The sequence below is a fragment of the Monodelphis domestica genome, chromosome 8 (assembly GCF_027887165.1).
Source record: "Monodelphis domestica isolate mMonDom1 chromosome 8, mMonDom1.pri, whole genome shotgun sequence".
Lineage (NCBI taxonomy): Eukaryota > Metazoa > Chordata > Mammalia > Didelphimorphia > Didelphidae > Monodelphis > Monodelphis domestica.
Genome location: NC_077234.1, coordinates 201,140,654 through 201,155,520, shown reverse-complemented (window position 1 = coordinate 201,155,520; position 14,867 = coordinate 201,140,654). Strand labels below are relative to the sequence as shown.

Genomic DNA, 14,867 nt, shown 5'->3' with positions numbered 1-14,867 from the left:
TCCTACCCCTCTAACCTTATCCTCCACCATTGTCCTTGTCTTCCCCAAATAAACCCCTTGTTTGACAAAGAAGATTAAGAACTGTTTCATTGAAACCTCACAGCTCACACTGAGTGACCTGAAGGAGACTGAAGAAGGGGGGAGGGGAGGCTGAAAGGCTTCTGAAGAGGGAGGAAAACAGGAGGAGGTTAGGCAAAAAGAAGATAACTATCTGATCCATTAGTTATCTAGTATCCAATCAATATACACCCTCAGAAATATCATCTATTACAGATTCTAGGAGAAAGAAAGAAAGGAAGGAAGGAAGAAAGAAGGAAAGAAGGAAAGAAGAAAAGAAAGAAAGAAAGAAAGAAAGAAAGAAAGAAAGAAAGAAAGAAAGAAAGAAAGAAAGAAAGAAAGAAAGAAAGAAAGAAAGAAAGAAAGAAAGAAAGAAAGAAAGAAAGAAAGAAAGAAAGAAAGAAAGAAAGAAAGAAAGAAAGAAAGAAAGAAAGAAAGAAAGAAAGAAAGAAGAAAGAAAGAAAGAAAGAAAAGGAAGAAGGGAGGAAGGAAGGAAGGAAGGAAGGAAGGAAGGAAGGAAGGAAGGAAGGAAGGAAGGAAGGAAGGAAGGAAGGAAGGAAGGAAGGAAGGAAGGAAGGAAGGAAGATCTAAGTTCAAATCTCAGTTTTACTACTTGTTACTTGTGTGACTATGGGGTAAGTAATTTCTCATCTTGAAGCTTCTATTTGCTCATCTATATAATGACATATTCAGGCTATATAATCAGTCAAATATTTGTTAAACACTTTCCCTATCCTAGGCATGAAGAAGATAGGAAATAAGCATTTATTAGGCACCTGCTGTGTCAAGCACTCTACTAAACTCTACAAATATTATTTGATCCTCACAACCCTGAAAAGTAGATTCTATTATTATCTCCATTTTGCAGTTGAGGAAACTGAGGCAAACAGAGGGTAAGTGACTTGCCCAAGTTCTCACAGCTCATAAATGTCTGAGCTTAGGTTTGAATTCAGATCTTCCTAACTCTAGACTCAGAATACATTCCACTGCAGCCAGGGACACAAAAACAAAAACGATATGGGGTCTGCCCTCAAGGAGCTAACATTCTTTTGTAGGAAACAATATGTGTATAAGCAAATATCTTAACAAATATTTATAGCATATAAATTTGCCCCATTTTGTTTCTTTTCCCATTTATCTTAATATTAACCTCTTTTTTATCTCTAGTTTTATATATATGTATATATATATATATATATTTATGCATACATATATCTATATATTTATGACTTGGCATTTCATTCTATATAGTTTGTCACTGTTCCTTCTAAGTATAATTCTTCTAGCTACCCAGGTGATAATAACAACAGTTTTTAAGAGTTACCAATATCCTCTTTTCTTGTAGGGATACATATCATTTTAACTTATTGGGCCCCTTAAAAGAAAGGGTTTGTTTTGTTTGTTTGTTTTGTTTTGTTTGTTTTTTTTCCTCTTTCTTAATTACCTTTTGGTGATTCTCTTGAGTTCTGTGTCTGGACATCAGATTTTCTATCCAGGTCTGGTCTTTTCTTTATGAATGCTTGGAAGTCATATTTTATTAAATGACCAAACTTTTCCCTGCAAGAATATAGTGAGTTTTCCTGGGTAGTTGATTCTTGGTTGTAGGTCTAGTTCCCTTGCTTTCTGGAATATCATATTCCATGCCTTTCTGTCCTTCAGTGTAGATGCAGCCAGATTCTGTGTTATCCTAACTGTAGTTCCATAGTATCTGAAAGATTTTTTAGCAGCTTATAATATTTTTTCCTTGGTCTGGTAGTTCTTGAATTTGGCTACAACATTCCTGGGTGTTGTCAGTTGGGAATTAAGTATAGGAGATGACCTGTGGATTCTTTTTTTTTTTTTAATAGATCCCTGCAGGTTGTTCAGGGACATTGTAAAGCTATTACTGGAGAAGTCCATTACGTCCTCTTGTACCACAATGTGTCAGTCTCTGTGTACAATGTTCTCCTGGTTCTGCTCCTCTCACTCTGCATCACTTCCTGGAGGTTGTTCCAGTTCTCATGGAATTCCTCCACTTTATTATTCCTTTGAGCACAATAGTATTCCATCACCAACATATACCACAATTTGTTCAGCCATTCCCCAATTGAAGGGCATCCCCTCATTTTCCAATTTTTGGCCACCACAAAGAGCGCAGCTATGAATATTCTTGTACAAGTCTTTTTCCTTATTATCTCTTTGGGGTACAAACCCAGCAGTGCTATGGCTGGATCAAAGGGCAGACAGTCTTTTATCGCCCTTTGGGCATAGTTCTAAATTGCCCTCCAGAATGGTTGGATCAATTCACAACTCTGTGGATTCTTTCAATCCCCATTTTTTCCTCTTCCTTTAGATTGTTGGGGCAGTTTTCTTGGATAATTTCCTGTAGAATGATGTTCAGGCTTTTTTGTTGTTGTCGTCATGATCTTCCAGCAGACAAATGATTTTTAAGACCAAAGATTCTTAAGGTCTCTCTTGGACCTGTTTTCTAAATCTTCCATTTTGTGGATGAGGTATTTCATATTTTCCTCATTTTTTTATTCTTTTGATTTTATTTTATAGTTTCCTGTTGCTTTGTGAAGTTGTTTGCTTCTAGTTGTTGTATTCTAGTTTTTAAAGACTGAATTTCATCCCTAGCTTTTTGGTCATCCTTCTCCTTCTGGTCTGATGTTCTTTGGAGATCATCTTTCATTTTCTTTGCCTCATCTTTCATTTTCTTTGCCTCGTTTTCAAGCTAATTTAATTTTGGCTTTCAAAACACTATTTTCTGTTTCCAGATGATTCATTTTGCTTTTTAAGTTTCCCAGTTGTCTTCAACCTCTCTTAATTATTTTTTGAATTGTATTTTGAGTTCCTCCAAAACCTGTGTCCAATTTGCTGGAGTCTCTGTGTTTTTGCTTGGTGTTCCTTGGTCTTTCTGTTTCATTTGCTCTTTGTTCACTGCCTAGATAGAAGCTGTTGATTGTGATTTCTTTTTTCTTTTTCTGTTGTTTACTCATATTTCCCCCTTCTTTCCCCCCTGTAATTGCCTGTAGTCTTGCTCCTCTCATTTTGTGCTGGATCTGTGAGTTTGGGCTGTTCTGTCCAGAAGGGGCTTCTCTGTTCTGCTGTTTGAGCAGGTAGTCTGATCTTCCCTGGCTGACAGCAGAAGTTGAGAAGGAGCTGGACTTCCTGCCCTGTGGTCAAGGTTTCTGCCTATAGTTTGTTGCAGCCTTTGCCCCTTGGAGCTCAGTCAGGGAGGCTCTCTGATCAGTCTGTGGGGGAGGGGTGTTGGAGCTTGAGCTTCTCTGCCCACTGAAGGCTTCTTATCTGCCCTTATTGATGAGACTGAGCCAAGACAGAGTTGATCTGCAAAGCTGGCTGGGCCCTGAGGCCAAAACCTCCAAAAAAGGGGGGGGGCAAGATGGAGCATTTCAGCTGCAACTGGGCTGCCTACTTTGAGCTTCTCCTCTAGCTGCCTCTTTGCCCTGAGCCTGGCACAGCTTTGGTGGCAAGGTACTCCCTCTGGACTAGAGCCTGCCCAGAGATTCCAGCCACTGCTGGAAGCTCAGTGCTGTAGGTGGGGGAGGGGTCCTGGGACCTTCCTTTTTCCTTCCCCTTAAACCCATGTGTTCTAGAGTTCAGGCATTTTTGTGGGCATACTTTTAAGTTGGGTCCAGGAGGAGGGTTCCCTAGCTCTGTCCTGTTGTTAGATTTGGTTTTCAGTCCCCTGGAAGCATTGTGTTTTTGATTGGTGAGGAAGGGTTTATGGAGGTCTGAATTTTTGCTTCCTCTAATCCGCCATCTTAACTCTGCCTCTCCTTAACAGATATTTATAAAATAAGTGCAAGGTCAAAGTTTCAGGGAGCAGGAGAGGGAATCAGGAAAAACCTTGTGCCAAAGGTGGCATTAAAAAGAATTTGGAAGGAAATAAAAGATTCCAAGAGTCAGTGTCTGGGAATGTAGGTGTGGGAACAGTCAGTACAAAGATGCTGGAATGGGAGATAGAATGTCATGTATGAGTAAGAGCAGATACTCCATCCTTAAGGTCCCCTCCAGTTTTAAAATCCTATGGTCCTAAGTGAGCTGGAGGCATTGTTGCCAGGCAGCCTATCCTAGTCCCACTTTTGTTGCCTTGGTGATGTCAGACTTAAAGAGGGGAAGCAGGAAAGGGGTTTGAGGAAGTTGAATGCAGAGTGTAGATAAAAGCCTCAGATATTTTAAGTGCCAAGTTTCTGGGTTCCTTCTCATAGGGCTCTTGTGAGAAAAGGGCTAAATCTTCAGTAAATGTTAAATGGTTAGGTGGAAAGACTGCTGAATTGGGAGTTGAAATCAAGTTTACTGTGTACCAGCTACCATGGTAAGTTGGGAACATAAATACAAGCAAAAATAAATTTACTGCCCTTGAGGAACTTACATTCTGATAAGGGAAGACAAGCTTTAAAAGGGGAGCTCAAGGGTTAGGGGTAGGGTGGGGGAGAACCAGACTCAAGACATGGTTATTCATCCTTCCATTCCAGGAGGACCAGTGACATCACAGGGTGATGTCTTGATTTGTGCATGAATTGGATTTAAGTGGGGGCAGAATTGCACAAAGCCATCAGCCTCACTTTGTCTTCCAAAGTCATTGAAGTCCAGTGGCAACACAAAGATCAGGACAACCTGAGATGGCCCAGGACGCAATGGATAATGACCTTAATGTCTTTGATGCCTGACCAAGCTCTAAGCACTCCACTGTGCCTGCTTCAGCTGCATGAATGGCTATGGGAATAAATTGTTCTCATTCACTTGTTCCACCAGGGTGAAAGCAATCAGATGCTTTGGGTAGACATCTCCCTAACTCACCCACATTTGAGGGCTGCTAGTTCCCAACCACCTCATTTTAGCTTGAGACGGTTTTACCAGGGTGTAGCTGCTGCCCATGATACAGCTTCTTGAAGCCACAGGTGAGAGCTGGGTGACAATTAAACATCCAAAGTGAATTATCAGCCCTTAAGAGGCAAGGGGCAAGCTTCACATCAAAGGCATGTCTTCCCTGCATAGTAGAGAAAATCTGGAGAATCAGGAACGTAGCCTAGAGAGGAGCCTTAGGGATTTTCCAGAAAATGGAGGTTCTGAGAGAAATCAGTCAGAGGTAGTGGGTAATTGCAGCATGAAAAGTCCAGCAGAGGAAGCAAAGACGTTTCTCTGGCATGTTAGAGTTAACTCTCACCTGTACTTCTCAGCCCAGCCCTGGCATTTACAAATTCATGGATTTCTCCAGTAGAATCAAGACAGTGGGTTCCACTGAAGCCACTTGCCCTTCCTAGAGAAGAAGCCATCACTCCCCCTTTCTTCTCAAACCAACCAATGGTGGCTACCTTTGTTCAACTTTTCCTTAACACCTAAAATAGAAGAAATGTTATAAGAAGAGCCTTGGACTTGGAGGGATCATAGGATCATAGATTTTAAAATAGAAGGAACCTTAGAGGTCATGCAACCCAAACCCCTTTTTACAGAGGAGAAAACTGAGGCCCAACATGGGTGAGTGACTTCCCCAGGGTCCCACAGAGAGGAAGTAGCATTGGAAGGACTTGAACAGGGGTCTCTACATCATATCCAAATCTTGTAATTCCAAGGATTCTTCCAATCCTGTTATTTCTATCAGCAGCCATTGATGGCTTGCTATAGCTCTGCCCTAGGCTAGGTGCTGGGCAGGTTTGCATCAAGGGGAACAACTAAAATAACCATTTCAAAGCTTTCTGGTGTTGGGCCCCATGCTCTGGTCTTGAGTCTTAAGCTTCTGTGTTTGTATTTTTCCAAGCTGAAGGACCTGTAAATTTCCACAGGAAAATGGAAGTTGATGGCAGGCCCTCCACCCTGGCTTTCACATAATGGGATGAGACAGTGAAATCCTTCACTCCCTGGAGGTGGGGGGGGGGGGAGGGATGTGGCTCCTGCTGAGGCTGCTAGGAAAGCCGGGGTGCCTCCTTGAGCTGCCATCCTTCATCACGGAACTCATTCATCTCTCATCTGGGCACAGAGCTTCGCCGGTCACTCAATCGGTCGCATACATTATCTCATGTATTTGCTAACTGCATCTCATTGCCTTCAATAAGCCAGGTGAGGACCAACTTCAACCTTTGTTCCCCGCTCTCTCTTCCCTGAAACCTGCTTTACTACGGGGTTGTTGGATAGATTTTGAATGAACAAATGAATATCAATTAGTTCTACCTCCCCACCTAGATTATAAACTCCCAGAAGGCAGAGCTAGGGTTTGTGGTTCTTCCACATCCTCACCATTTTGTTCAGTGCCAGGCACACAGCCCTTTGATACAGCAGGTTGTTGAATGAGTGGACAAGAGATAGAAAGGGAAAATGACTAATAGATACACGAGTACAATAGATAGAATACTGAGCCGGGAGGCAGGGAGACCAAGTTCAAATCTGACTTCAGACCCTTGCTAGCTGCATGACACTGGGGAAGTCACTTAACCTCTGTGTCCCTCAGTTGTCTTATATGTAAAATGGAGCTAGTGATGGCCTCAACATCCCAGGAGTGTTGTGCACAGAACCTGGCACAGACTAAGTTCTATTTAATGTTAGCTACTATGTCTACTACTATTGCTACTATTGCTGCTGCTACTTTTGCTGTTGCTGTACTACCACAACTACTGTTACTGCTACTACTGTCAACTGTTGCTATTGCTGTCACTATTACTACTGCCCCTGTTACTACTACTTCTACTGCTGCTCTTGTCACTACTACTACTACTACTACTACTACTACTGCTGCTGCTGCTGCTGCTGCTGCTGCTGCTGCTGCTGCTGCTGCTGCTGCTGCTGCTGCTGCTGCTGCTGCTGCTACTACTACTACTGCTGCTGCTGCTGTGCTACTACCACTACTACTGCTACTACTTACTACAGCTATTAGTAGTAGTACTACTGCTGCTACTGCTACTACTACTACTACTATTGCTACCACTACTACTACTGGCCTGTAGACCAGAAGTTCTTAACTTTGGGCTCATAGACACGTTTTCTTTAAAAAAAAATTGGTAATTCCCTTTTCAGAGAATTTTTTACCTTTGTTTTTGTATGTACAGAATTCTATGCACTTGGGGCCAGCTCCATGGCTTAATATATAGAGAGCCAGGAAACAGAAGGTCCTAAGTTCAACTATGGCCTCCTAGGCAAGTCATTGCCCAACCTTTACCACTCTTCTGCCTTGGAATTAATACTTAGTAAGGGTTGTTTTTATTTTTTAAAAGAATTTAAGCATTTGAAAACATTATTTTTAGAAGGGGTCCACAGGCTTCACCAAACAAAGGGATTCATGATACACAGAAAAAAGTTAAGGACCTCTGAAATAAATACGTTTCTCCATTCAATAATCCATAGATATACCTCTGTGTAAAATTGAGATTTGAACTCTGGACTTCAATCCCCACAAACCCTTGCTCCACTTCCCCAAAATGCTTTGTAATCCCACGGAATTCTGGGGTGGGAGAGATGAGAAGGTATTTAAGCTGATTACAAAGGCTTTTGAGCTTTTTTTTGGACTTCCCTTTTGGAGCAGACGTGGCTCTTTCCATAATGTAGGTGAGGTCTTGTCTAGGCACTCTGGCCTAGGCACGTGTTTCTTATCCTGTCTTTTCTTTAATTCTTAATCTTCAATAAACCTCCAAAAAATATAATACTCCTTGCAGAGAGAAACTAATTTCTACCTGCCTCAGTCTCCCCTAAATTTTAATCGTTATATCTGGAAGGTACCCCAAAGGTATTTTACGCCAAATCTCTTATATATATGTGTATATACAAGCAACTGAGGCCCCAGAAGATAAATGACCTGCCAGAGGTCACATGGGAAGTGAGTGGAAGAATTAAAATGATTATGATCCCTTCCAGCTCTCTGGTCTGCAATCTTATTAACATGGATCTAAAAAATTCCTGTGTGGAAATTCCTTCCTCCAAAGCTAATCAGAAAGTAATCAGTAAATCATAGAGAAAACTAAGATAGAGAATTGGCCCTAGAGTCAGGAAGACCTGAATTCTAATTTAACTTCAAATATGATCGTTGTATGCAAGTTATTTAACCTCTGACTCAGTTTCTTCAACTGTAAAATGGGGGTAATAATAGAATATAACAAGCAGGATTGTCAGGGGGATCAAATGAGACAGTGCCTGGCATTTAGTAAGCACTTAATAAAAGCTTCCCTCCTTTGCTGCCTATGGACACTGAGCAGTTAAATGATTTGTCTAGGGGGACCCAGCCCCTGTTTGTATCCAAGGGGACACTTGAACTCAAGTATTTGTGGCTTTAAAGCTTCCTGATTTTCCCTATTCGTTATGCCATACTGCTGCTGCTAGGTGAAAAGCACATTTTTTTTTTTTGCCACACGCTGCCCCTCCAGGCCCCACCCGCGCCCGCGATCCCGCCAGCTACCGCGGCCATTAGATTCCCTGGAGAAATCTGCGTCAGCTCGAGCATTCTGGTGACAGGGAAGTCGGAGCTCAGCCTTTACATTCCCCGTTATTGTTAGCCAAGCTCCGTTTATGCTAATGGTTTCGCTGGCTGCCTGGCTCTCTTAATGGAAAATAGCGCGTCTCCTAAAAGGCCCATTTCTGAAATGGCATCTAAGTGGCTAAGAGCCCGACAGAAGCGGAGCCTGAAAGTAAGGAGCGCCTCGCTTGTCTGAGCCGGGGACGCAATGTATGTTCCGAACGTGGGTGCGCGCAGCCCTCAGGTGACGGCCCTGGGGATTGATGACGGGCGAGAAGGCAGACAGATTGCTTTACTACTGCGCGGGGGCGGGGGCGTCGGTTACTTGTTTCAGTTTCTGGATGATTACCGGCTCCTCTTTCTTTCCTTCCCCTCCCCCCAGCTTGCGGAACAATGCCCCTGCCGCACACCGTGCTCTTCCGAAGCTTCACGGGCACTGGCCCTTTCCTCCCAAGCTTCTGGAGTTTGGGGTCTAGTCCACTGGGGTATGGCTGGCCCTCGGCAGATTTGCGTTTGGACAAGCTGTGGCTTCTGGTTGCTGCCTTGTTATAACGAGAGGGATAACGATGTTGCTGCCCTTCTTGGGGGAAACAGTGGAGTCCCTCTTGGACCTCTGGGACCCTCTGGTTCAGCCCTTTCATCTTATTGGGCATGCACGAGAGAGGAAGAGGCAGAATTCCCAGTCATTCTTTACACCCTGACACCGTTTTATATTACATTATATATTTATTCATTATATTTTATATTTACAATATATTCATTATACATTTTATAACTCGCTTATATCCACACGTGTGTTATATGCGGTTAAAAAGATCCTTTACTGGTTCGTCTCTTGTCTCCCCCCACGAGTTTCAGGTTATTGACGGCAGGCTTGCTTCGTTTTGGGGTGGCATTCCGGGAATTCTCGCTGAATAAGGTGTACCAAAGAGCCTCTTAGCCCTTCTGGTCGAGAGGCATTAAACCTCACAGAAATCCACGTTCAAGCACTAGATGAAAGATTGGCATTTCACAACCACAATCCCCTTCCCAATTCCAGGTCCCAGAGAGCAGTGTCTAGCAAGGCTCGCGGCAAACACGCCCACTAGAGGCTTGCAGCTTGAACCAGGACTCCGTGCGCTGCGGACTTGGGTACTTTTTCTGGCTGGGGGTTGCGGGTGTGTGGATGGGCACAAAGCCAATTCCAGGTGGGTGAGATCAGGAAAGGGGAGGTCTGGGACAAGTCCCTCGCCTTCCTGCTGAGCGGCAGGCTCTCCAGCTCCGCGCTGCTGACCTTGGCTAACAGGTAGGGAGCCAATTGTTTTTCAGCTTGAGAATGATCTTAAACTTTGTGGAATGAAGATGGCCTCTGTTCCATGATCCAAAAGCACGGCAAGACGTTTAACGAGCATTTATTAATTGCTTTCTAAGTACAAAAAGCACCGGGCCATTTCCTAGGGATGCAAAAATGAAAATATATAGCAATTTCAGATTTGCAAAATGCTTTAAAATACCCTCTCGTTTAGTGTCACACCAACCCTGGGAAGTGGGTATTATTTATGAGTGGAGAGTGTGCTCCACCTGAAGTCAGGAAGACTTTAGTTTAAATCTAGCCTCAACACTGTGTGACCTTGGGCAAGTCATTTAACCTGTCTACCTTTTCTTAACCCTAAAATGGTGTTTAAAATAACACCTACTCTCCCGGATTGTTGTGAGGACCAAATGAGATATTTGTAAAGTGCTTAGGACATATTATGTAAATGCTTTCACCCTTTTCTTCTCCCCCCCCCCTCCACTTACAGCTGAGAAAGCTGAGGCAGGCAGAGGTTATGACTGTCCAGGGGTCACACAGCTAGGAAAATCTGAGGCCACATTTGAACTCAGGACACCCCCTACTCCAAGCTTGGTGCTCTAACCATTGGGCACCTAGCTGTCCCTCTGAAGCTAGATTTGAATGCAGGTCTAGCCTGACCCCAGAACCAATGTTCTATTCAAGATGCCAACTGGGCAAACAATTCCTGCCCTCAAGGAGTTTACAGTCTGCTGTATAATCCCTTACATTTATATAGTACTTCAAAGATTGCTAAGTGCTTTTAAAATACATCATTGCCTCTGTGGAACTGGCTAACAATACTGTGAAGTAGATACGCTATGATATCCCCACTGTAGGGAGGAGACCAATTAAAGTTCAGAGTTTAAATGATCTGTCCCATATAGTGTGCAGAGTGCCAGAGGGCAGGATTTAAATAGGGGTCTTCCTAAACCAAAGTCCAATACTCTATCTACCAAGTGATGATGCCTCAGATCAGGCCAATGGTGAAAAATCATTCTGTCCAGCTCTAAACTGACTGATATGTCAAAAGATTTGCATAATAAGCTTACAGTGCTTTTAACTTTCCTAAGTACTTTGATATTCATTGTGGTTCATTTTATCCTCCTAAAATCTCTGTTAAGTATATTGGACAGGTATTATATTCCCATTTTAGAGATGAGTCTACTGAGGGTTTTTTTTTGAGAACTCACCATCTTGGAAGTTAGGTGCTATTGTGATCCCTTCTTTTTACAGTTCAGGAATCTGAAGCTGTTCAGTGATTCACCGAGGGTCACATGTTTCTGTTGTGGCTATATGGTAAGTTAATGACACAGTGCAGACTAAAACTACCATCGCTGACCTTAATTCAGCACTCTTGCTGGTAAGCCACAGTTCAGTTTACATTTACACAGGGTAGGGATAGGATGAGGATAAAGATCCGGTTAGGCATGTAGGTTTTATAGAGGAGAGGACCACCACCAGAATGGAGAATTCTGGCATGTGAAGCAAATTCATCTGATAGGGACCCCCGTTGGGTTGGCACATGTTGCCATTGCTGCTGGCCCTGGGTGTCTTGTGTGGTGTGGGACCCCATGCCAGGGGCTATGCAAGCAGGCTGCCCCATTGGGTAACTATACCAGTGCAGAGGTGAAGGAAGGTGAGCTCGTGGGGCACAATTTGCTTTGCGTTGAATTGTTTTTTTCCCAATTACCTCTAAACAAAAATTTTAAATATTTGTTTAAAAATTTTTGGAGTTTAAAATTCTCTCTCCACCCCTTGAGAAGGGAAACAATTTGATATAGATTATATATGTACAGTCATGCAAAACATTTCCATAACAGCCATGTTGAAAAGAAAAGAGACCCCCAAATCCAAGAATAATAAAGTATGTTTCAATCTTCATTCAGACTGCATCGGTGGTGTTGGTTTTTTCTCTAGAGATAGATAGCATTTTCCATCATAAGTCCTTCAGAACTGTCTTGGATTCTTGTATTTCAGAGAACAGCCAACTCATTCATAGTTATTTATCATGCATTATTGCTGTTACCATGTACAATGTTCTCCTGGCCCTGCTCACTTTACTTTGCATCAGTCCATATAAGTCTCCCCTGAGGCACAATTTTGGGGGGCAGGACCTCAGTCCTGTTATCCTTTCCCAAAGCTCATTCTCCTTCTACTTCTTTGGAAAAATGAAGTGCCTTCCTCCTCTGCTTGTCCCACTGGAAAAAGCCCCACTGGCCCTGTACTAGTTGAAATGATAAAATCTCTCCTCTACATGGAAGATTTCAATGAGCAAAAAAAGGATTCATGTATTAATGACTATGTGTGTTCAAAACAGAAAAGTTTGGATAGCAGAATGGGATAGGTCATTGGTGCTGGAATGGATAGAGGTACACATATGCCTCTAGGAAACATCTAACAATCTCTTATTTGGAGGATGCTTTGATTTGCTGCTCTGAGCCCTTCAAGGGGCTGTACCAAATGCTCTCATCACAAGGCATCCATATTTTTCTGGATCCTAGAAGAATTTGTGTGTGCACGGTCTAGATGGAATCTCAGAGATCTTCTAAATCTATCCCCCTCACTTGGACTCATTTTGCAGATGAGGAAAAGTAAGCTTAGAGTTTAGTGATATAGTTGATTAGTGGCCTTGTTAAATCCCAGGCACCTGGGACTTGAAACCAGCTTTCCTGATTCCTAGCTATTATAGATTTTTGTCTCATCTGATTCCCATAACAACTCTGAGTTAGGTAGTAAAGTTTAACAAACAGCATTTATTTAACACCGTTAACAAACATAACAAGTTTAAATAACAACATCTAAATTACAAATTTAATTATTTAAATAATTACATAAACATAATAAATAATAAATTTAATAACTTTAAAGCATTTAACAAATAAATAGTTTAACACAGTGTCTAATAAATACTGATGGACTAAGTAAATGCTTTTCAGATTTCTGGATTACCTTCATGCTACAAGTAAGAAAACAGATGATCGTGATGACCACTTGCTACAGACTTGTGACTATCAAATGGCAAGGTTAGGACACAAACCCAGCAAAAAACCAGTCTCTTTCCAGGATACCAGCGACTTCTCATGCCCCTCCACCACGTCTATTAGTATTTTCATAAACTGAAACTGAACTGGAGTGACTCAAATGACCTCTTGTCTCCATATATTTATAAAGCACCTGCTGTTTGTATAGCATTCTAAGAGGCTTTGAATAGGGCTTTGTTTATCAAATGACCACAACTTAAAATATAGTAATGGCAGGCTCTTGAGTAGGAATGGAGTTCATCCAACAAAGAATGGTAAAAATGTAACTGGAGTGAAAAGTGATTTAAGGTCAAAATGAAACGGGTAGACCTACAGCTGTCTATATGCATCTACCAAGTTGGATGTCCTCATAACAATGATGGTGACAAGGAGTGAATCGGTGATTTCACCAGCACATTTTATGCAATTTATGGTCTTAAAGAGTTGCCTAGGACACTAAAGTGTCCAATGTTACAAGGCCAATATATATCAGAGCCAGGTTCAATACTCCAACCACTGTACCACCTAGCCAGTGTTGTACATTTTTATCAGTGACTTTGATCAGAGAATAGATGACATTGTAAGAGGGAAAATGGGTTTAATTTTTAAAGGGTTGGGCTTGAATATTTAAGAGGGGTCACCAGGAATTTAATTGATTCCAAAGAGATTTATTTACAAAATATAGAAAAAATGAAGAGGAAAATCAGAGAGAGGATAGGGTAAGATATCTAGCTGAGGCACTAAGTCATTTACTCCTGGCCCCTCCAGGCAGGGAGAATTAGTTTCAGCCACCCTCAGCAAAGCTGAGGACCTAGGAAGTTTCTCTCAAGAGGACAGGTCTTTCCTGAGGCTGTTTTCTTCAGAGAAAAGCCAGCAGTTGAGTTAGCTTTTTTCACTCACCATGTGTCAGTCCAGCCAGCAGATCCTTTTGCCTCTCTTTACCAGCCTCAACTTGAAAGCACCAAGAATTGAATCCTCACAGGAAGTAACAGCTCCTTTTAAAGACCTTTCCTCTTGTGTCATTTCCTGTTTCATCCTCCAATTCTACGTCTATTAATCACAGTTGAAGTCCTGTTCTAGGACTGCCTAGAAGGCAGTTAGTGGATTCAGATTCACTGTTGCACATGTGGGTCACAGACCTCCCACTTTATGATTAAGTCGGATATTTGCACTTTTGGTGATTAGATCTAAATGGGCAGATCTTCATACTTAACTTTTAAGTACCATGTTTACACCTATGAGGATTAAATCTAAAAATAGACATGGGTAACAATTTAGTTTTCACAATCAGGAGAGGATCACAATCAGTACCTTCATTGTTACAATCAGGGGAGAGCCAAATCCAGTCTTCACAACATGCTTATCAAGTTGCTAGATGGTACAAGGTTTAAAGAAAGATAACCATTGGCTGACCACCTAAGGATACAAAAATATTTGATACCCTAGATTCTAGGGTCAAACATTGGGTAGAACGTAATGAGAAGGAAATTTAATCAAGATAAATGTAGTCTTATAATCAGGTTCCAAAGAATGAAGGTGGGGGAAGCAGAGCTCAAAAGCTGTTTATATGACAGCAATAATGACCAGCTAGATGATGGAGTGGTTAGAGTGTGGGACTTGAAGTTAAAAGATCCAAGTTGAAATCCAACCTCAGACTCTTACTAGTGTTTGACCCTTGGGCAAACCACTTAATGTCTATCATTTATAAAATATGGATAACTGTAGCACCTAACTTCCAAGATTGTTGTGAGGCTAAAATGAGACAGTATTTATAAAGTACTCTGAAAACCTTAAAGTGCTACCCATATAAATATTATTAGATCAGGAAATGCACAACAAATTCCATGAGTCAAAGAAGTGATGCAGTCATCAAGAAAGGCGATTGGTTACTGGCTACATAAAGGGGACCATTTTGTCTAGAACAAAGAAGGTGAAAATCCCACTCTGGTCTGCTGTGCTCAGACTACACCCGGACTGTTGTTGTGTTCAGTGCTGGATGACTCATTTTTGGAAAAATTTGAAGACCTTCCAGAAGAAT

The 14,867-nt window shown here is 42.0% G+C and overlaps 1 long non-coding RNA gene across 1 annotated transcript; it reads left to right on the top strand.

Annotated features, from left to right (window-relative positions):
- The first annotated feature begins 574 nt into the window (after window positions 1–574).
- On the top strand, window positions 575–14,362 carry LOC130455750 (uncharacterized). The gene is made up of 3 exons (XR_008913847.1): window positions 575–692; window positions 11,043–11,105; window positions 12,746–14,362. It is a non-coding gene; the product is annotated as an uncharacterized LOC130455750 (long non-coding RNA).
- The last annotated feature ends 505 nt before the right edge of the window (window positions 14,363–14,867 follow it).